Source organism: Miniopterus schreibersii (assembly GCF_964146895.1).
Source record: "Miniopterus schreibersii genome assembly, chromosome: Y".
NCBI classification, from domain to species: domain Eukaryota; kingdom Metazoa; phylum Chordata; class Mammalia; order Chiroptera; family Miniopteridae; genus Miniopterus; species Miniopterus schreibersii.
In genome coordinates, this window is record NC_138120.1 from 16966101 (window position 1) to 16988072 (window position 21972).

Genomic DNA, 21972 nt, shown 5'->3' on the forward strand with positions numbered 1-21972 from the left:
AATTATGTTGAGGGCTAGGGTTAGAGATTTGGTTAGTATTAGGTTTGGACCTCGGGTTAGGGTTATGTTGAGGGCTAGGGTTAGAGACGGTTAGGCTTAGGATTGGACCTAGGGTTATGGTTATGTTGAGGGCTAGGGTTAGAGATCTGGTTAGGCTTAGGATTGGACTTACGGTTAGGGTTATATTGAGGGCTAGTGTTAAATTTCCGGAGAGGGTTAGGATTGGACCTAGGGTTAGGGTTATGTTGAGGGCTAGGGTTAGACATTCTGTTAGGGTTAGGATTGAAACTATGGATAGGGTTATGTTGAGGGCTAGGGTTAGAGAGACGGTTAGGTTTAGCATTGGACCTAGGGTTAGGGTTTTGTTGAGGGATAGGGTTAGAGATCCGGTTAAGGGTAGGATTGGACCTAGGGTTAGGGTTATGTAGAGGGCTAGGGTTAGAGATCCGGTTAGGGTTAGGATTGGACCTAGGGTTAGGGTTATGTTGAGGGCTAGGTTTAGAGAGTCGGTTAGGCTTAGGATTGGACCTAGGGTTATGGTTATGTTGAGGCCTAGGGTTAGGGATCCGGTTAGGCCTAGGATTGGACTTAGGGTTAGGGTAATATTGAGGGCTAGGGTTAAATTTCTGGAGAGGGTTAGCATTGGACCTAGGGTTAGGGTTATGTTGAGGGCTAGGGTTAGAGATCCGGTTAGGGTTAGGATTGGACCTAGGGTTAGGGTTATGTTGAGGGCTAGGGTTCGAGATCCTGTTAGGGTTAGGATTGAAACTATGGTTAGGGGTAGGTTGAGGGCTAGGGTTAGAGATCCGGTTAGGGTTACGATTGGAACTAGAGTTAGGGTTATGTTGAGGGCTAGGTTTAGAGAGACGGTAGGGTTAAGATTGGACCTACGGTTAGGGTTATGTTGAGGGTTAGGGTTAGAGAGACGATTAGGTTTAGGATTGGACCTAGGGTTAGGGTTATGTTGAGGGATAGTTAGAGATCCGGTTAAGGGTAGGATTTGACCTAGGGTTGGGTTATGTTGAGGGCTAGGGTTAGAGATCCGGTTAGGCGTAGGATTGGACCTAAGGTTAGGGTTATGTCGAGGGCTAGGTTTAGAGAGACGGTTAGGGTTAGGATTGGACCTAGGGTTAGGGTTATGTTGAGGGCTAGATTTAGAGAGACGGTTAATTTAGGATTGGACCTAGGGATAGGGTTATGTTGAGGGATAGGGTTAGAGATCCGGTTAAGGGTAGGATTGGACCTAGGGTTAGGGTTATTTTGAGGGCTAGGGTTAGATATACGGTTAGGGGTAGGATTGGACCTAGGGTTTGGGTTACGTTGAGGGATAGGCTTAGAGATTCGGTTAGGGTTAGTATTAGACCTATGGTTAGGATTATGTTGAGGGCTAGGGTTAGAGATCCGGTTAGGGGTAGGATTGGACCTAGGGTTAGGGTTATGTTGAGGGCTAGGGTTAGAGATCCGGTTAGGGTTAGGATTGGACCTAGTTTTAGGGTTATGTTGAGGGCTAGGGTTAGAGATTCTGTTAAGGTTAGGACTGGACCTAGAGTAAGGGTTATGTTGAGGGATAGAGTTAGAAAGACGGTCAGGGTTAGGATTGGACCTAGAATTGGGGTTATGTTGAGGGCTAGGGTTATAGTTCCGGTTAGGGTCAGAAAAGAACCTAGTGTTAGGGTTATGTAGATGGCTAGGGTGAGAGAGACGATTAGGGTTACGATTCGACCTAGGGTTAGAGTTATGTTGAGGGCTAGGGTTAGAGTTTTGGTTACGGTTTGGTTTGGACCTCGGGTGAGGGTTATGTTGAGGGCTAGGGTTAGAAAAAGTTAGGCTTAGGATTGGACCTAGGGTTATGGTTATGTTGAGGGCTAGGGTTAGAGATCTGGTTAGGCTTAGGATTGGACTTACGGTTAAGGTTATATTGAGGGCTAGGGTTAAAGATCCGGTTAAGGGTAGGATTGGACCTAGGATTAGGGTTATGTTGAGGGCTAGGGTTAGAGAGACGGTTAGGGTTACGATTGGACCTACGGTTAGGGTTATGTTTAGGGCTAGGTTTAGAGAGTCGGTTAGGCTTAGGATTGGACCTAGGGTTATGGTTATGTTGAGGCCTAGGGTTAGGTATCCGGTTAGGCTTAGGATTGGACTTAGGGTTAGGGTAATATTGAGGGCTAGGGTTAAATTTCCGACAGGGTTAGGATTGGACCTAGGGTTAGGGTTATGTTGAGGGCTAGGGTTAGAGATCCGGTTAAGCGTAGGATTAGACCTAGGGTTAGGGTTATGATGAGGGTTAGTGTTAAAGTTCCAGTTAGGGTTACGATTGTTCCTAGGGTTAGGGTTATGTTGAGGGCTAGGGTTAGAGATCCGGTTAGGGTTAGTATTGGACCTATGGTTAGGGTAATGTTGAGGGCTAGGGTTAGACATCCGGTTAGGTTTAGGATTGGACCTAGGGTTGGGTTTTGTTGAGGGCTAGGGTTAGGGAGACGGTTAGGGTTAGTATTGGACCTATGGTTAGGGTTATGTTGAGGGCTAGGGTTAGAGATCCGGTTAGGATTACGATTGGACCTAGGGTTAGGGTTATGTTAAGGGCTAGGTTTAGAGAGACGGTTAGGGTTAGGATTGAACCTACGGTTAGGATTATGTTGAGGGCTAGGTTTGGAGAGACGGTTAGGTTTAGGATTGGACCTAGGGTTAGGGTTACGTTGAGGGCTAGAGTTAGAGATCCGGTAAGGCGTAGGATTGGACCTAGGGTTAGGGTTTCGTTGAGGGCTAGGCTTAGAGATCCGGTTAGGGTTAGTATTGGACCTATGTTTAGGGTTATGTTGAGGGCTAGGGTTAGAGATCCGGTTAGGGGTAGGATTGGACCTAGGGTTAGGGTTATGTTGAGGGCTAGGGTTATAGATCCGGTTAGGGTTAGGATTGGACCTAGTTTTAGGGTTATGTAGATGGCTAGGGTGAGAGGGACGATTAGGGTTACGATTCGACCTAGGGTTAGAATTATGTTGAGGGCTAGGGTTAGAGATTTGGTTAGTATTAGGTTTGGACCTCGGGTTAGGGTTATGTTGAGGGCTAGGGTTAGAGACGGTTAGGCTTAGGATTGGACCTAGGGTTATGGTTATGTTGAGGGCTAGGGTTAGAGATCTGGTTAGGCTTAGGATTGGACTTACGGTTAGGGTTATATTGAGGGCTAGTGTTAAATTTCCGGAGAGGGTTAGGATTGGACCTAGGGTTAGGGTTATGTTGAGGGCTAGGGTTAGACATTCTGTTAGGGTTAGGATTGAAACTATGGATAGGGTTATGTTGAGGGCTAGGGTTAGAGAGACGGTTAGGTTTAGCATTGGACCTAGGGTTAGGGTTTTGTTGAGGGATAGGGTTAGAGATCCGGTTAAGGGTAGGATTGGACCTAGGGTTAGGGTTATGTAGAGGGCTAGGGTTAGAGATCCGGTTAGGGTTAGGATTGGACCTAGGGTTAGGGTTATGTTGAGGGCTAGGTTTAGAGAGTCGGTTAGGCTTAGGATTGGACCTAGGGTTATGGTTATGTTGAGGCCTAGGGTTAGGGATCCGGTTAGGCCTAGGATTGGACTTAGGGTTAGGGTAATATTGAGGGCTAGGGTTAAATTTCTGGAGAGGGTTAGCATTGGACCTAGGGTTAGGGTTATGTTGAGGGCTAGGGTTAGAGATCCGGTTAGGGTTAGGATTGGACCTAGGGTTAGGGTTATGTTGAGGGCTAGGGTTCGAGATCCTGTTAGGGTTAGGATTGAAACTATGGTTAGGGGTAGGTTGAGGGCTAGGGTTAGAGATCCGGTTAGGGTTACGATTGGAACTAGAGTTAGGGTTATGTTGAGGGCTAGGTTTAGAGAGACGGTAGGGTTAAGATTGGACCTACGGTTAGGGTTATGTTGAGGGTTAGGGTTAGAGAGACGATTAGGTTTAGGATTGGACCTAGGGTTAGGGTTATGTTGAGGGATAGTTAGAGATCCGGTTAAGGGTAGGATTTGACCTAGGGTTGGGTTATGTTGAGGGCTAGGGTTAGAGATCCGGTTAGGCGTAGGATTGGACCTAAGGTTAGGGTTATGTCGAGGGCTAGGTTTAGAGAGACGGTTAGGGTTAGGATTGGACCTAGGGTTAGGGTTATGTTGAGGGCTAGATTTAGAGAGACGGTTAATTTAGGATTGGACCTAGGGTTAGGGTTATGTTGAGGGATAGGGTTAGAGATCCGGTTAAGGGTAGGATTGGACCTAGGGTTAGGGTTATTTTGAGGGCTAGGGTTAGATATACGGTTAGGGGTAGGATTGGACCTAGGGTTTGGGTTACGTTGAGGGATAGGCTTAGAGATTCGGTTAGGGTTAGTATTAGACCTATGGTTAGGATTATGTTGAGGGCTAGGGTTAGAGATCCGGTTAGGGGTAGGATTGGACCTAGGGTTAGGGTTATGTTGAGGGCTAGGGTTAGAGATCCGGTTAGGGTTAGGATTGGACCTAGTTTTAGGGTTATGTTGAGGGCTAGGGTTAGAGATTCTGTTAAGGTTAGGACTGGACCTAGAGTAAGGGTTATGTTGAGGGCTAGAGTTAGAAAGACGGTCAGGGTTAGGATTGGACCTAGAATTGGGGTTATGTTGAGGGCTAGGGTTATAGTTCCGGTTAGGGTCAGAAAAGAACCTAGTGTTAGGGTTATGTAGATGGCTAGGGTGAGAGAGACGATTAGGGTTACGATTCGACCTAGGGTTAGAGTTATGTTGAGGGCTAGGGTTAGAGTTTTGGTTACGGTTTGGTTTGGACCTCGGGTGAGGGTTATGTTGAGGGCTAGGGTTAGAAAAAGTTAGGCTTAGGATTGGACCTAGGGTTATGGTTATGTTGAGGGCTAGGGTTAGAGATCTGGTTAGGCTTAGGATTGGACTTACGGTTAAGGTTATATTGAGGGCTAGGGTTAAAGATCCGGACAGGGGTAGGGTTGGACCTAAGGTTAGGGTTGTTTTGAGGGCTAGGGTTAAAGATCCGGTTAGGGTTAGCATTTTACCTAGGGTTAGGGTTATGTTGAGGGCTAGGTTTAGAGATACGGTTAGGGTTAGGATTGTACCTAGGGTTAGGGTTATGTTGCGGGCTAGGGTTAGAGATCCGGTTAGGGTTAGAATTGGACCTAGGGTTAGAGTTATGTTGAGGGTTAGGGTTACAGATCCGGTTAGGTTTAGGATTGGACATAAGGTTAGGGTTATGTTGAGGGCTAGGGTTAGGGAGATGGTTAGGGTTATGATTGGACCTAGGGTTAGGGTTATGTTGAGAGCTAGGGTTAGAGATCCAGTTAGGGTTAGGATTGGTCCTAGGGTTAGGGTTATGTTGAGGGCTAGGGTTAGAGAGACGGTTAGGGTTAGGAATGGACATAGGGTTAGGGTTATGTTGAGGGCTAGGGTTAGAGATCCGGTTAGGGGTAGGATTGGACCTAGGATTAGGGTTATGTTGAGGGCTAGGGTTAGAGAGACGGTTAGGGTTACGATTGGACCTACGGTTAGGGTTATGTTTAGGGCTAGGTTTAGAGAGTCGGTTAGGCTTAGGATTGGACCTAGGGTTATGGTTATGTTGAGGCCTAGGGTTAGGTATCCGGTTAGGCTTAGGATTGGACTTAGGGTTAGGGTAATATTGAGGGCTAGGGTTAAATTTCCGACAGGGTTAGGATTGGACCTAGGGTTAGGGTTATGTTGAGGGCTAGGGTTAGAGATCCGGTTAAGCGTAGGATTAGCCCTAGGGTTAGGGTTATGATGAGGGCTAGTGTTAAAGTTCCAGTTAGGGTTACGATTGGTCCTAGGGTTAGGGTTATGTTGAGGGCTAGGGTTAGAGATCCGGTTAGGGTTAGTATTGGACCTATGGTTAGGGTAATGTTGAGGGCTAGGGTTAGACATCCGGTTAGGTTTAGGATTGGACCTAGGGTTGGGTTTTGTTGAGGGCTAGGGTTAGGGAGACGGTTAGGGTAGTATTGGACCTATGGTTAGGGTTATGTTGAGGGCTAGGGTTAGAGATCCGGTTAGGATTACGATTGGACCTAGGGTTAGGGTTATGTTAAGGGCTAGGTTTAGAGAGACGGTTAGGGTTAGGATTGAACCTACGGTTAGGATTATGTTGAGGGCTAGGTTTGGAGAGACGGTTAGGTTTAGGATTGGACCTAGGGTTAGGGTTACGTTGAGGGCTAGATTTAGAGATCCGGTAAGGCGTAGGATTGGACCTAGGGTTAGGGTTTCGTTGAGGGCTAGGCTTAGAGATCCGGTTAGGGTTAGTATTGGACCTATGGATAGGGTTATGTTGAGGGCTAGGGTTAGAGATCCGGTTAGGGGTAGGATTGGACCTAGGGTTAGGGTTATGTTGAGGGCTAGGGTTAGAGATCCGGTTAGGGTTAGGATTGGACCTAGTTTTAGTGTTATGTAGATGGCTAGGGTGAGAGGGACGATTAGGGTTACGATTCGACCTAGGGTTAGAATTATGTTGAGGGCTAGGGTTAGAGATTTGGTTAGTATTAGGTTTGGACCTCGGGTTAGGGTTATGTTGAGGGCTAGGGTTAGAGACGGTTAGGCTTAGGATTGGACCTAGGGTTATGGTTATGTTGAGGGCTAGGGTTAGAGATCTGGTTAGGCTTAGGATTGGACTTACGGTTAGGGTTATATTGAGGGCTAGTGTTAAATTTCCGAAGAGGGTTAGGATTGGACCTAGGGTTAGGGTTATGTTGAGGCCTAGGGTTAGACATTCTGTTAGGGTTAGGATTGAAACTATGGATAGGGTTATGTTGAGGGCTAGGGTTAGAGAGACGGTTAGGTTTAGCATTGGACCTAGGGTTAGGGTTTTGTTGAGGGATAGGGTTAGAGATCCGGTTAAGGGTAGGATTGGACCTAGGGTTAGGGTTATGTAGAGGGCTAGGGTTAGAGATCCGGTTAGGGTTAGGATTGGACCTAGGGTTAGGGTTATGTTGAGGGCTAGGTTTAGAGAGTCGGTTAGGCTTAGGATTGGACCTAGGGTTATGGTTATGTTGAGGCCTAGGGTTAGGGATCCGGTTAGGCCTAGGATTGGACTTAGGGTTAGGGTAATATTGAGGGCTAGGGTTAAATTTCCGGACAGGGTTAGCATTGGACCTAGGGTTAGGGTTATGTTGAGGGCTAGGGTTAGATATACGGTTAGGGGTAGGATTGGACCTAGGGTTAGGGTTATGTTGAGGGCTAGGGTTAGAGATCCGGTTAGGGTTACGATTGGACCTAGTTTTAGGGTTATGTTGAGGGCTAGGGTTAGAGATCCGGTTAGGGTAAGGATTGGACCTAGGGTTAGGGTTATGTTGAGGGCTAGGTTTAGAGAGTCGGTTAGGCTTAGGATTGGACCTAGGGTTATGGTTATGTTGAGGCCTAGGGTTAGGGATCCGGTTAGGCCTAGGATTGGACTTAGGGTTAGGGTAATATTGAGGGCTAGGGTTAAATTTCCGGACAGGGTTAGCATTGGACCTAGGGTTAGGGTTATGTTGAGGGCTAGGGTTAGAGATCCTGTTAGGGTTAGGATTGAAACTATGGTTAGGGTTATGTTGAGGGCTAGGGTTAGAGATCCAGTTAGGGTTAGGATTGGTCCTAGGGTTAGGGTTATGTTGAGGGCTAGGGTTAGAGAGACGGTTAGGGTTAGGAATGGACATAGGGTTAGGTTTATGTTGAGGGCTAGGGTTCGAGATCCGGTTAGGGGTATGATTGGACCTAGGGTTAGGGTTATGTTGAGGGCTAGGTTTAGAGAGACGGTTAGGGTTACGATTGGACCTACGGTTAGGGTTATGTTTAGGGCTAGGTGTAGAGAGTCGGTTAGGCTTAGGATTGGACCTAGGGTTATGGTTATGTTGAGGCCTAGGGTTATGTATCCGGTTAGGCTTAGGATTGGACTTAGGGTTAGGGTAATATTGAGGGCTAGGGTTAAATTTCCGACAGGGTTAGGATTGGACCTAGGGTTAGGGTTATGTTGAGGGCTAGGGTTAGAGATCCTGTTAGGGTTAGGATGGAATCTATGGTTAGGGTTATGTTGAGGGCTAGGGTTAGAGAGAGGGTTAGGTTTAGGATTGGACCTAGGTTTAGGGTTATGTTGAGGGATAGGGTTAGAGATCCGGTTAAGGGTAGGATTGGACCTAGGGTTAGGGTTATGTTGAGGGCTAGGGTTAGTGATCCGGTTAGGGGTAGGATTGGACCTAGGGTTACGGTTATGTTTAGGGCTAGGGTTAGGGAGACGGTTAGGGTTATGATTGGAACTAGGGTTACGGTTATGTTGAGGGCAAGGTTTAGAGTTCCAGTTGGGGTTAGGAGTGCTCCTAGGGTTAGGGTTATCTTGAGGGCTAGGGTTAGAGGGACGGTTAGGGTTAGGAATGGACGTAGGATTAGGGTTATGTTGAGGGCTAGGTTTAGAGAGACGGTTAGGCTTAGGATTGGACCTAGGATTATGGTTATGTTGAGGGCTACGGTTAGAGATCCGGTTAGGCTTAAGATTGGACTTAGGGTTAGGGCAATATTGAGGGCTAGTGTTAAAGTTCCGGACAGGGTTAGGATTGGACCTAGTGTTAAGGTTATATTGAGGGCTAGGGTTAGAGATCCGGTTAGGGTTAGGATTGGACCTAGGGATAGGGTTATGTTGAGGGCTAGGGTTAGAGATCCTGTTAGGGGTAGGATTGAAACTATGGTTAGGGGTATGTTGAGGGCGAGGGTTAGAGATCCGGTTAGGATTACGAGGGGATCTAGGCTTAGGGTTATGTTAAGGGCTAGGTTTAGAGAGACGATTAGGTTTAGGATTGGAACTAGGGTTAGGGTTATGTTGAGGGATAGTTAGAGATCCGGTAAAGGGTAGTATTGGACCTAGGGTTAGGGTTATGTTGAGGGCTAGGGTTAGAGATCCGGTTAGGGTTAGGATTGGACCTAGGGTTAGGGTTATGTTGAGGGCTAGGGTTCGAGATCCTGTTAGGGTTAGGATTGAAACTATGGTTAGGGGTAGGTTGAGGGCTAGGGTTAGAGATCCGGTTAGGGTTACGATTGGAACTAGAGTTAGGGTTATGTTGAGGGCTAGGTTTAGAGAGACGGTTAGGGTTAAGATTGGACCTACGGTTAGGGTTATGTTGAGGGTTAGGGTTAGAGAGACGATTAGGTTTAGGATTGGACCTAGGGTTAGGGTTATGTTGAGGGATAGTTAGAGATCCGGTTAAGGGTAGGATTTGACCTAGGGTTGGGTTATGTTGAGGGCTAGGGTTAGAGATCCGGTTAGGCGTAGGATTGGACCTAAGGTTAGGGTTATGTCGAGGGCTAGGTTTAGAGAGACGGTTAGGGTTAGGATTGGACCTAGGGTTAGGGTTATGTTGAGGGCTAGATTTAGAGAGACGGTTAATTTAGGATTGGACCTAGGGTTAGGGTTATGTTGAGGGATAGGGTTAGAGATCCGGTTAAGGGTAGGATTGGACCTAGGGTTAGGGTTATGTTGAGGGCTAGGGTTAGATATACGGTTAGGGGTAGGATTGGACCTAGGGTTTGGGTTACGTTGAGGGATAGGCTTAGAGATTCGGTTAGGGTTAGTATTAGACCTATGGTTAGGGTTATGTTGAGGGCTAGGGTTAGAGATCCGGTTAGGGGTAGGATTGGACCTAGGGTTAGGGTTATGTTGAGGGCTAGGGTTAGAGATCCGGTTAGGGTTACGATTGGACCTAGTTTTAGGGTTATGTTGAGGGCTAGGGTTAGAGATTCTGTTAAGGTTAGGACTGGACCTAGAGTAAGGGTTATGTTGAGGGCTAGAGTTAGAAAGACGGTCAGGGTTAGGATTGGACCTAGAATTGGGGTTATGTTGAGGGCTAGGGTTATAGTTCCGGTTAGGGTCAGAAAAGAACCTAGTGTTAGGGTTATGTAGATGGCTAGGGTGAGAGAGACGATTAGGGTTACGATTCGACCTAGGGTTAGAGTTATGTTGAGGGCTAGGGTTAGAGTTTTGGTTACGGTTTGGTTTGGACCTCGGGTGAGGGTTATGTTGAGGGCTAGGGTTAGAAAAAGTTAGGCTTAGGATTGGACCTAGGGTTATGGTTATGTTGAGGGCTAGGGTTAGAGATCTGGTTAGGCTTAGGATTGGACTTACGGTTAAGGTTATATTGAGGGCTAGGGTTAAAGATCCGGACAGGGGTAGGGTTGGACCTAAGGTTAGGGTTGTTTTGAGGGCTAGGGTTAAAGATCCGGTTAGGGTTAGCATTTTACCTAGGGTTAGGGTTATGTTGAGGGCTAGGTTTAGAGATACGGTTAGGGTTAGGATTGTACCTAGGGTTAGGGTTATGTTGCGGGCTAGGGTTAGAGATCCGGTTAGGGTTAGAATTGGACCTAGGGTTAGAGTTATGTTGAGGGTTAGGGTTACAGATCCGGTTAGGTTTAGGATTGGACATAAGGTTAGGGTTATGTTGAGGGCTAGGGTTAGGGAGATGGTTAGGGTTATGATTGGACCTAGGGTTAGGGTTATGTTGAGAGCTAGGGTTAGAGATCCAGTTAGGGTTAGGATTGGTCCTAGGGTTAGGGTTATGTTGAGGGCTAGGGTTAGAGAGACGGTTAGGGTTAGGAATGGACATAGGGTTAGGGTTATGTTGAGGGCTAGGGTTAGAGATCCGGTTAGGGGTAGGATTGGACCTAGGATTAGGGTTATGTTGAGGGCTAGGGTTAGAGAGACGGTTAGGGTTACGATTGGACCTACGGTTAGGGTTATGTTTAGGGCTAGGTTTAGAGAGTCGGTTAGGCTTAGGATTGGACCTAGGGTTATGGTTATGTTGAGGCCTAGGGTTAGGTATCCGGTTAGGCTTAGGATTGGACTTAGGGTTAGGGTAATATTGAGGGCTAGGGTTAAATTTCCGACAGGGTTAGGATTGGACCTAGGGTTAGGGTTATGTTGAGGGCTAGGGTTAGAGATCCGGTTAAGCGTAGGATTAGCCCTAGGGTTAGGGTTATGATGAGGGCTAGTGTTAAAGTTCCAGTTAGGGTTACGATTGTTCCTAGGGTTAGGGTTATGTTGAGGGCTAGGGTTAGAGATCCGGTTAGGGTTAGTATTGGACCTATGGTTGGGTAATGTTGAGGGCTAGGGTTAGACATCCGGTTAGGTTTAGGATTGGACCTAGGGTTGGGTTTTGTTGAGGGCTAGGGTTAGGGAGACGGTTAGGGTTAGTATTGGACCTATGGTTAGGGTTATGTTGAGGGCTAGGGTTAGAGATCCGGTTAGGATTACGATTGGACCTAGGGTTAGGGTTATGTTGAGGGCTAGGGTTAGAGACGGTTAGGCTTAGGATTGGACCTAGTGTTATGGTTATGTTGAGGGCTAGGGTTAGAGATCTGGTTAGGCTTAGGATTAGACTTACGGTTAGGGTTATATTGAGGGCTAGTGTTAAATTTCCGGAGAGGGTTAGGATTGGACCTAGGGTTAGGGTTATGTTGAGGGCTAGGGTTAGACATTCTGTTAGGGTTAGGATTGAAACTATGGATAGGGTTATGTTGAGGGCTAGGGTTAGAGAGACGGTTAGGTTTAGCATTGGACCTAGGGTTAGGGTTATGTTGAGGGATAGGGTTAGAGATCCTTTTAAGGGTAGGATTGGACCTAGGGTTAGGGTTATGTTGAGGGCTAGGGTTAGAGATCCGGTTAGGGTTAGGATTGGACCTAGGGTTAGGGTTATGTTGAGGGCTAGGTTTAGAGAGTCGGTTAGGCTTAGGATTGGACCTAGGGTTATGGTTATGTTGAGGCCTAGGGTTAGGGATCCGGTTAGGCCTAGGATTGGACTTAGGGTTAGGGTAATATTGAGGGCTAGGGTTAAATTTCCGGACAGGGTTAGCATTGGACCTAGGGTTAGGGTTATGTTGAGGGCTAGGGTTAGAGATCCTGTTAGGGTTAGGATTGAAACTATGGTTAGGGTTATGTTGAGGGCTAGGGTTAGAGAGACGGTTAGGTTTATGATTGGACCTAGGGTTAGTGTTATGTTGGGGGATAGGGTTAGAGATCCGGCTAAGGGTAGGATTGGACCTAGGGTTTGGGTTATGTTGAAGGCTAGGGTTAGAGATCCGGTTAGGGGTAGGATTGGACCTAGGGTTAGGGTTATGTTGAGGGCTAGGGTTAGAGAGACGGTTAGGGTTATGATTGGACCTGGGGTTAGGGTTATGTTGAGGGCTAGGGTTAGAGATACAGTTAGGGTTACGATTGGTCCTAGGGTTAGGGTTATGTTGAGGGCTAGGGTTAGAGAGACGGTTAGGGTTACGATTGGACCTAGGGTTAGGGTTATGTTGAGGGCTAGGGTTAGAGAGACGGATAGGCATAGGATTGGACCTGGTATTAGGGTTATGTTGAGGGCTAGGGTTAGAGATCCGGTTAGGCTTAGGAATGGACTTAGGGTTAGGGTAATATTGAGGGCTAGGTTTAAAGTTCCGGACAGGGTTAGGATTGGACCTAGGGATAAGCTTATTTTAGGGCTAGGGTTAGAGATCCGGTTAGGGTTAGGATTGGACCTAGGGTTAGGGTTATGTTGAGGGCTAGGGTTAGAGATCCTGTTAGGGTTAGGATTGAAACTATGGTTAGGGGTACGTTGAGGGCTAGGGTTAGAGATCCGGTTAGGGTTACGATTGGGCCTAGAGTTAGGGTTATGTTGAGGGCGAGGTTTAGAGAGACGGTTAGGGTTAAGATTGGACCTACGGTTAGGGTTATGTTGAGGGTTAGGGTTAGAGAGACGATTAGGTTTAGGATTGGACCTAGGGTTAGGGTTATGTTGAGGGATAGTTAGAGATCCGGTTAAGGGTAGGATTTGACCTAGGGTTGGGTTATGTTGAGGGCTAGGGTTAGAGATCCGGTTAGGCGTAGGATTGGACCTAAGGTTAGGGTTATGTCGAGGGCTAGGTTTAGAGAGACGGTTAGGGTTTGGATTGGACCTAGGGTTAGGGTTATGTTGAGGGCTAGATTTAGAGAGACGGTTAATTTAGGATTGGACCTAGGGTTAGCGTTATGTTGAGGGATAGGTTTAGAGATCCGGTTAAGGGTAGGATTGGACCTAGGGTTAGGGTTATGTTGAGGGCTAGGGTTAGATATACGGTTAGGGGTAGGATTGGACCTAGGGTTTGGGTTACGTTGAGGGCTAGGCTTAGAGATCCGGTTAGGGTTAGTATTGGACCTATGGTTAGGGTTATGTTGAGGGCTAGGGTTAGAGATCCGGTTAGGGGTAGGATTGGACCTAGGGTTAGGGTTATGTTGAGGGCTAGGGTTAGAGATCCGGTTAGGGTTACGATTGGACCTAGTTTTAGGGTTATGTTGATGGCTAGGGTTAGAGATTCTGTTAAGGTTAGGACTGGACCTAGAGTAAGGGTTATGTTGAGGGCTAGAGTTAGAAAGACGGTCAGGGTTAGGATTGGACCTAGAATTGGGGTTATGTTGAGGGCTAGGGTTATAGTTCCGGTTAGGGTCAGAAAAGGACAGAGTGTTAGGGTTATGTAGATGGCTAGGGTGAGAGAGACGATTAGGGTTACGATTCGACCTAGGGTTAGAGTTATGTTGAGGGCTAGGGTTAGAGTTTTGGTTACGGTTTGGTTTGGACCTCGGGTGAGGGTTATGTTGAGGGCTTGGGTCAGAAAAAGTTAGGCTTAGGATTGGACCTAGGGTTATGGTTATGTTGAGGGCTAGGGTTAGAGATCTGGTTAGGCTTAGGATTGGACTTACGGTTAAGGTTATATTGAGGGCTAGGGTTAAAGATCCGGACAGGGGTAGGGTTGGACCTAAGGTTAGGTTTGTTTTGAGGGCTAGGGTTAAAGATCCGGTTAGGGTTAGCATTTTACCTAGGGTTAGGGTTATGTTGAGGGCTAGGTTTAGAGATACGGTTAGGTTTAGGATTGTACCTAGGGTTAGGGTTATGTTGCGGGCTAGGGTTAGAGATCCGGTTAGGGTTAGAATTGGACCTAGGATTAGAGTTATGTTGAGGGCTAGGGTTAGAGTTTTGGTTACGGTTTGGTTTGGACCTCGGGTGAGGGTTATGTTGAGGGCTTGGGTCAGAAAAAGTTAGGCTTAGGATTGGACCTAGGGTTATGGTTATGTTGAGGGCTAGGGTTAGGGAGATGGTTAGGGTTATGATTGAACCTAGGGTTAGGGTTATGTTGAGAGCTAGGGTTAGAGATCCAGTTAGGGTTAGGATTGGTCCTAGGGTTAGGGTTATGTTGAGGGCTAGGGTTAGAGAGACGGTTAGGGTTAGGAATGGACATAGGGTTAGGGTTATGTTGAGGGCTAGGGTTAGAGATCCGGTTAGGGGTAGGATTGGACCTAGGATTAGGGTTATGTTGAGGGCTAGGGTTAGAGAGACGGTTAGGGTTACGATTGGACCTACGGTTAGGGTTATGTTTAGGGCTAGGTTTAGAGAGTTGGTTAGGCTTAGGATTGGACCTAGTGTTATGGATATGTTGAGGCCTAGGGTTAGGTATCCGGTTAGGCTTAGGATTGGACTTAGGGTTAGGGTAATATTGAGGGCGAGGGTTAAATTTCCGACAGGGTTAGGATTGGACCTAGGGTTAGGGTTATGTTGAGGGCTAGGGTTAGTGATCCGGTTAAGGGTAGTATTAGACCTAGGGTTAGGGTTATGAGGAGGGCTAGTGTTAAAGTTCCAGTTAGGGTTACGATTGGTCCTAGGGTTATGGTTATGTTGAGGGCTAGGGTTAGTGATCCGGTTAGGTTTAGGATTGGACCTAGGGTTAGGGTTTTGTTGAGGGCTAGGGTTAGGGAGACGGTTAGGGTTAGTATTGGACATATGGTTAGGGTTATGTTGAGGGCTAGGGTTAGAGATCCGGTTAGGATTACGATTGGACCTAGGGTTAGGGTTATGTTAAGGGCTAGGTTTAGAGAGACGGTTAGGGTTAGGATTGGACCTACGGTTAGGGTTATGTTGAGGGCTAGGTTTGGAGAGACGGTTAGGTTTAGGATTGGACCTAGGGTTAGGGTTACGTTGAGGGCTAGAGTTAGAGATCTGGTAAGGCGTAGGATTGGACCTAGGGTTACGGTTTCGTTGAGGGCTAGGCTTAGAGATCCGGTTAGGGTTAGTATTGGACCTATGGTTAGGGTTATGTTGAGGGCTAGGGTTAGAGATCCGGTTAGGGGTAGGATTGCCCTAGGGTTAGGGTTATGTTGAGGGCTAGGGTTAGAGATCCGGTTAGGGTTAGGATTGGACCTAGTTTTAGGGTTATGTAGATGGCTAGGGTGAGAGGGACGATTAGGGCTACGATTCGACCTAGGGTTAGAGTTATGTTGAGGGCTAGGGTTAGAGATTTGGTTAGGGTTAGGTTTGGACCTCGGGTTAGGGTTATGTTGAGGGCTAGGGTTAGAGACGGTTAGGCTTAGGATTGGACCTAGGGTTATGGTTATGTTGAGGGCTAGGGTTAGAGATCTGGTTAGGCTTAGGATTGGACTTACGGTTAGGGTTATATTGAGGGCTAGTGTTAAATTTCCGGAGAGGGTTAGGTGGACCTAGGGTTAGGGTTATGTTGACGGCTAGGGTTAGACATTCTGTTAGGGTTAGGATTGAAACTATGGATAGGGTTATGTTGAGGGCTAGGGTTAGAGAGACGGTTAGGTTTAGCATTGGACCTAGGGTTAGGGTTATGTTGAGGGATAGGGTTAGAGATCCGGTTAAGGGTAGGATTGGACCTAGGGTTAGGGTTATGTTGAGGGCTAGGGTTAGAGATTGGATTAGGGTTAGGATTGGACCTAGGGTTAGGGTTATGTTGAGGGCTAGGGTTAGAGATCTGGTTAGGCTTGGGATTGGACTTACGGTTAAGGTTATATTGAGGGCTAGGGTTAAAGATCCGGACAGGGGTAGGGTTGGACCTAAGGTTAGGGTTGTTTTGAGGGCTAGGGTTAAAGATCCCGTTAGGGTTAGCATTTTACCTAGGGTTAGGGTTATGTTGAGGGCTAGGGTTAGAGATCCGATTAGGGTTAGGATTGTACTTAGGGTTAGGGTTATGTTGCGGGCTAGGGTTAGATTTCCGGTTAGGGTTAGAATTGGAGGTAGGGTTAGAGTTATGTTGAGGGTTAGGGTTACAGATCCGGTTAGGTTTAGGATTGGACGTAAGGTTAGGGTTATGTTGAGGGCTAGGGTTAGGGAGATGGTTAGGGTTATGATTGGACCTAGGGTTAGGGTTATGTTGAGAGCTAGGGTTAGAGATCCAGTTAGGGTTAGGATTGGTCCTAGGGTTAGGGTTATGTTGAGGGCTAGGGTTAGAGAGACGGTTAGGGTTAGGAATGGACATAGGGTTAGGGTTATGTTGAGGGCTAGGGTTAGAGATCCGGTTAGGGGTAGGATTGGACCTAGGATTAGGGTTATGTTGAGGGCTAGGGTTAGAGAGACGGTTAGGGTTACGATTGGACCTACGGTTAGGGTTATGTTTAGGGCTAGGTTTCGAGAGTCGGTTAGGCTTAGGATTGGACCTAGGGTTATGGTTATGTTGAGGCCTAGGGTTAGGTATCCGGTTAGGCTTAGGATTGGACTTAGGGTTAGGGTAATATTGAGGGCTAGGGTTAAATTTCCGACAGGGTTAGGATTGGACCTAGGGTTAGGGTTATGTTGAGGGCTAGGGTTAGTGATCTGGTTAAGGGTAGGATTAGACCTAGGGTTAGGGTTATGATGAGGGCTAGTGTTAAAGTTCCAGTTAGGGTTACGATTGGTCCTAGGGTTAGGGTTATGTTGAGGGCTAGGGTTAGTGATCCGGTTAGGTTTAGGATTGGACCTAGGGTTAGGGTTTTGTTGAGGGCTAGGGTTAGGGAGACGGTTAGGGTTAGTATTGGACCTATGGTTAGGGTAATGTTGAGGGCTAGGTTTAGAGATCCGGTTAGGTTTAGGATTGGACCTAGGGTTAGGGTTATGTTGAGGGCTAGGGTTAGAGAGACGGTTAGACTTAGGATTGGACCTAGGATTATGGTTATGTTGAGGGCTAGGGTTAGAGACCGGTTAGGCTTAGGATAGGACTTAGGGTTAGGGTAATATTGAGGGCTAGGGTTAAAGTTCCGGACAGGGTTAGGATAGGACCTAGGGTTAAGGTTATTTTGAGGGCTAGTGTTGGAGATGCGGTTAGGGTTAGGATTGGACCTAGGGTTAGGATTATGTTGAGGGATAGTTAGAGATCCGGTTAAGGGTAGGTTTGGACCTAGGGTTAGGGTTATGTTGAGGGCTAGGGTTAGAGATCCGGTTAGGCGTAGGATTGGACCTAGGGTTAGGGTTATGTCGAGGTCTAGGGTTAGAGATCCTCTTAGGGTTAGGATTGAAACTATGGTTAGGGGTATATTGAGGGCTAGGGTTAGAGATCCGGTTAGGATTACGATTGGACCTAGGGTTAGGGTTATGTTGAGGGCTAGGTTTAGAGAGACGGTTAGGGTTAGGATTGGGCCTAGGGTTAGGGTTATGTTGAGGGCTAGGGTTAGAGAGACGGTTAGGTTTAGGATTGGACCTAGGGTTACGGTTATGTTGAGGGATAGGGTTAGAGATCCGGTTAAGGGTATGATTGGTCCTAGGGTTAGAGTTATGTTGAGGGCTAGGGTTAGAGATTTGGTTAGGGTTAGGTTTGGACCTCTGGTTAGGGTTATGTTGAGGGCTAGGGTTAGAGACGGTTAGGCTTAGGATTGGACCTAGGGGTATGGTTATGTTGAGGGCTAGGGTTAGAGATCTGGTTAGTCTTAGGATTGGACTTACGGTTAGGGTTATATTGAGGGCTAGGGTTAAATTTCCGGACAGGGTTAGGATTGGACCTAGGGTTAGGGTTATGTTGAGGGCTAGGGTTAGAGATTCTGTTAGGGTTAGGATTGAAACTATGGTTAGGGTTATGTTGAGGGCTAGGGGTAGAGAGACGGTTAGGTTTAGGATTGGACCTAGGGTTAGGGTTATGTTGAGGGATAGGGTTAGAGATCCGGTTAAGGGTAGGATTAGACCTAGGGTTAGGGTTATGATGAGGGCTAGTGTTAAAGTTCCAGTTAGAATTACGATTGGTCCTAGGGTTAGGGTTATGTTGAGGGCTAGGGTTAGAGATCCGGTTAGGGTTAGTATTGGACCTATGGTTAGGGTAATGTTGAGGGCTAGGGTTAGAGATCCGGTTAGGTTTAGGATTGGACCTAAGGTTAGGGTTTTGTTGAGGGCTAGGGTTAGGGAGACGGTTAGGGTTAGTATTGGACCTATGGTTAGGGTTATGTTGAGGGCTAGGGTTAGAGATCCGGTTAGGATTACGATTGGACCTAGGGTTAGGGTTATGTTAAGGGCTAGGTTTAGAGAGACGGTTAGGGTTAGGATTGGACCTACGGTTAGGGTTATGTTGAGGGCTAGGTTTGGAGAGACGGTTAGGTTTAGGATTGGACCTAGGGTTAGGGTTATGTTGAGGGCTAGGGTTAGAGATCCGGATAGGGGTAGGATTGGACCTAGGGTTAGGGTTATGTTGAGGGCTAGGGTTAGATATCCGGTTAGGGTTACGATTGGACCTAGTTTTAGGGTTATGTAGATGGCTAGGGTGAGAGGGACGATTAGGGTTACGATTCGACCTAGGGTTAGAGTTATGTTGAGGGCTAGGGTTAGAGATTTGGTTAGGGTTAGGTTTGTACCTCGGGTTAGGGTTATGTTGAGGGCTAGGGTTAGAGACGGTTAGGCTTAGGATTGTACCTAGGGTTATGGATATGTTGAGGGCTAGGGTTAGAGATCTGGTTATGCTTAGGATTGGACTTACGGTTAGGGATATATTGAGGGCTAGGGTTAAATTTCCGGAGAGGGTTAGGATTGGACCTAGGGTTAGGGTTATGTTGAGGGCTAGGGTTAGAGTTCCAGTTAGTGTTAGGATTGGTCCTAGGGTTAGGGTTATGTTGAGGCCTAGAGTTAGAGATCCGGTTGGGCGTAGGATTGGACCTAGGTTTAGGGTTACGTTGAGGGCTAGGCTTAGAAATCCGTTTAGGGTTAGTATTGGACCTAAGGTTAGGGTTATGTTGAGGGCTAGGGTTAGAGAACCGGTTAGGGGTAGAATAGGACCTAGGGTTAGGGTTATGTTGAGGGCTAGGGTTAGAGATCCCGTTAGGGTTACGATTGGACCTAGTTTTAGGGTTATGTAGATTGCTAGGTTTAGAGGGACGATTAGGGTTACGATTCGACCTGGGGTTAGAGTTATGTTGAGGGCTAGGGTTAGAGATTTGGTTAGGGTTAAGTTTGGACCTCGGGTTAGGGTTATGTTGAGGGCTAGGGTTAGAGACGGTTAGGCTTAGGATTGGACCTAGGGTTATGGTTATGTTGAGGGCTAGGTTTAGAGATCTGGTTAGGCTTAGGATTGGACTTACGGTTAAGGTTATATTGAGGGCTAGGGTTAAAGATCCGGACAGGGTTAGGATTGGACCTAAGGTTAGGGTTATTTTGAGGGCTAGGGTTAGAGATCCGGTTAGGGTTAGGATTGGACCTAGGGTTAGGGTTATGTTGAGGGCTAGGGTTAGAGATCTCTTTAGGGTTAGGATTGGACCTAGGGTTAGGGTTAAGTTCAGGGCTAGGTTTACAGATCCGGTTAGGGTTAGAATTGGACCTAGGGTTAGTGTAATGTTGAGGGCTAGGCTTAGGGAGACGGTTAGGGTTATGATTGGACCTAGGGTTAGGGTTAAGTTGAGGGCTAGGGTTCGAGATCTGGTTAGGGTTAGGTTTGGACCCAGGGTTAGGGTTATGTTGAGGGCTAGGGTTAGAGATCCGGTTAGGGGTAGGATTGGACCTAGGGTTAGGGTTATGTTGAGGGCTAGGGTTATAGTTCCGTTTAGGGTCAGGAAAGGACCTAGTGTTAGGGTTATGTAGATGGCTAGGGTGACAGAGATGATTAGGGTTACGATTCGACCTAGGGTTAGAGTTATGTTAAGGGCTAGGGTAGAGATTTGGTTACGGTTTGGTTTGGACCTCGGGTGAGGGTTATGTTGAGGGCTAGGGTTAGAAAAGTTTAGGCTTAGGATTGGACATAGGGTTATGGTTATGTTGAGGGCTAGGGTTAGAAATCTTGTTAGGCTTAGGATTGGACTTACGGTTAGGGTTATATTGAGGGCCAGGGTTAAAGATCCGGACAGGGTTATGATTGGACCTAGGCTTAGGGTTATGTTGAGGGCTAGGTTTCGAGGTCTGGTTAGGGTTAGGATTGGACCTAGGGTTAGGGTTATGTTGAGGGCTAGGGTTAGAGATCCGGTTAGGGGTAGGATTGGCCTAGGGTTAGGGTTATGTTGAGGGATAGGGTTAGAGATCAGGTTAGGGGTAGATTGGACCTAGAGTTAGGGTTATGTTGAGGGCTAGGGTTAGATATACGGTTAGGGTTAGGATTGGACTTAGGGTTAGAGTTATGTTGAAGCTAGGGTTAGAGTTCCTCTTAGGGATAGGATTGAAACTATGGTTAGGTGTATGTTGAGGGCTAGGGTTAGAGATCCGGTTAGGATTACGATTGGACCTAGGGTTAGGGTTATGTTAAGGGCTAGGTTTAGAGAGACGGTTAGGGTTAGGTTTGGACCTACGGTCAGGGTTATCTTGAGGGCTAGGTTTAGAGAGACGGTTAGGTTTAGGATTGGACCTAGGGTTAGGGTTACGTTGAGGCCTGGCTATAGATCCGGTTAGGGTTAGTATTGGACCTAAGGTTAGGGTTATGTTGGGGCCTAGGGTTAGAGATCCAGTTAGGGGTAGGATTGGACCTAGGGTTAGGGTTATGTTGAGGGCTAGGGTTAGAGATCCGTTTAGGGTTACGATTGGACCTACTTTTAGGGTTATGTAGATGGCTAGGGTGAGAGGGACGATTAGGGTTACGATTCGACCTAGCGTTAGAGTTATGTTGAGGACTAGGGTTAGAGATTTGGTTAGGGTTAAGTTTGGAACTCGGGTTAGGGTTATGTTGAGGGCTAGGGTTAGAGACGGTTAGGCTTAGGATTGGACCTAGCGTTATGGTTATGTTGAGGGCTGGTGTTAGAGATCTGGTTAGGCTTAGGATTGGACTTACGGTTAGGGTTATACTGAGGGCTAGGGTTAGAGATCCTGTTAGGTTTAGGGTTGGACCTAGGGTTAGGGTTATGTTGAGGGCTACGGTTAGAGATCTGGTTAGGGTTAGGATTGAACCTAGGGTTAGGGTTAAGTTCAGGGCTAGGGTTACAGATCCGGTTAGGGTTAGAATTTGACCTAGGCTTAGGGTTTTGTTGAGGGCTAGGCTTAGGGAGACGGTTAGGGTTATGATTGGACCTAGGGTTAGGGTTATGTTGAGGGCTAGGGTTCGAGATCTGGTTAGGGTTACGATTGGACCCAGGGTTAGGGTTATGTTGAGGGCTAGGGTTAGAGATCCGGTTAGGGTTAGTATTGGACCTATGGTTAGGGTAATGTTGAGGGCTAGGTTTAGAGATCCGGTTAGTTTTAGGATTGGACCTAGGGTTAGGGTTATGTTGAGGGCTAGGTTTAGAGTTCCAGTTAGTGTTAGGATTGGTCCTAGGGTAAGGGTTATGTTGAGGGCTAGAGTTAGAGATACGGTTAGGCGTAGGATTGGACCTAGGTTTAGGGTTACGTTGAGGGCTAGGCTTCGAGATCCGGTTAGGGTTAGTATTGGACCTAAGGTTAGGGTTATGTTGAGGGCTAGGGTTAGAGAACCGGTTACGGGTAGAATAGGACCTAGGGTTAGGGTTATGTTGAGGGCTAGGGTTAGGATTGGACCTAGTTTTAATGTTATGTAGATGGCTAGGGTTAGAGGGACGATTAGGGTTACGATTCGACCTGGGGTTAGAGTTTTGTTGAGGGCTAGGGTTAGAGATTTGGTTAAGGTTAAGTTTGGACCTCGGGTTAGGGTTATGTTGAGGGCTAGGGTTAGGGACGGTTAGGCTTAGGATTGGACCTAGGGTTATGGTTATGTTGAGGGCTAGGTTTAGAGATCTGGTTAGGCTTAGGATTGGACTTATGGTTAAGGTTATATTGAGGGCTAGGGTTAAAGATCCGGACAGGGTTAGGATT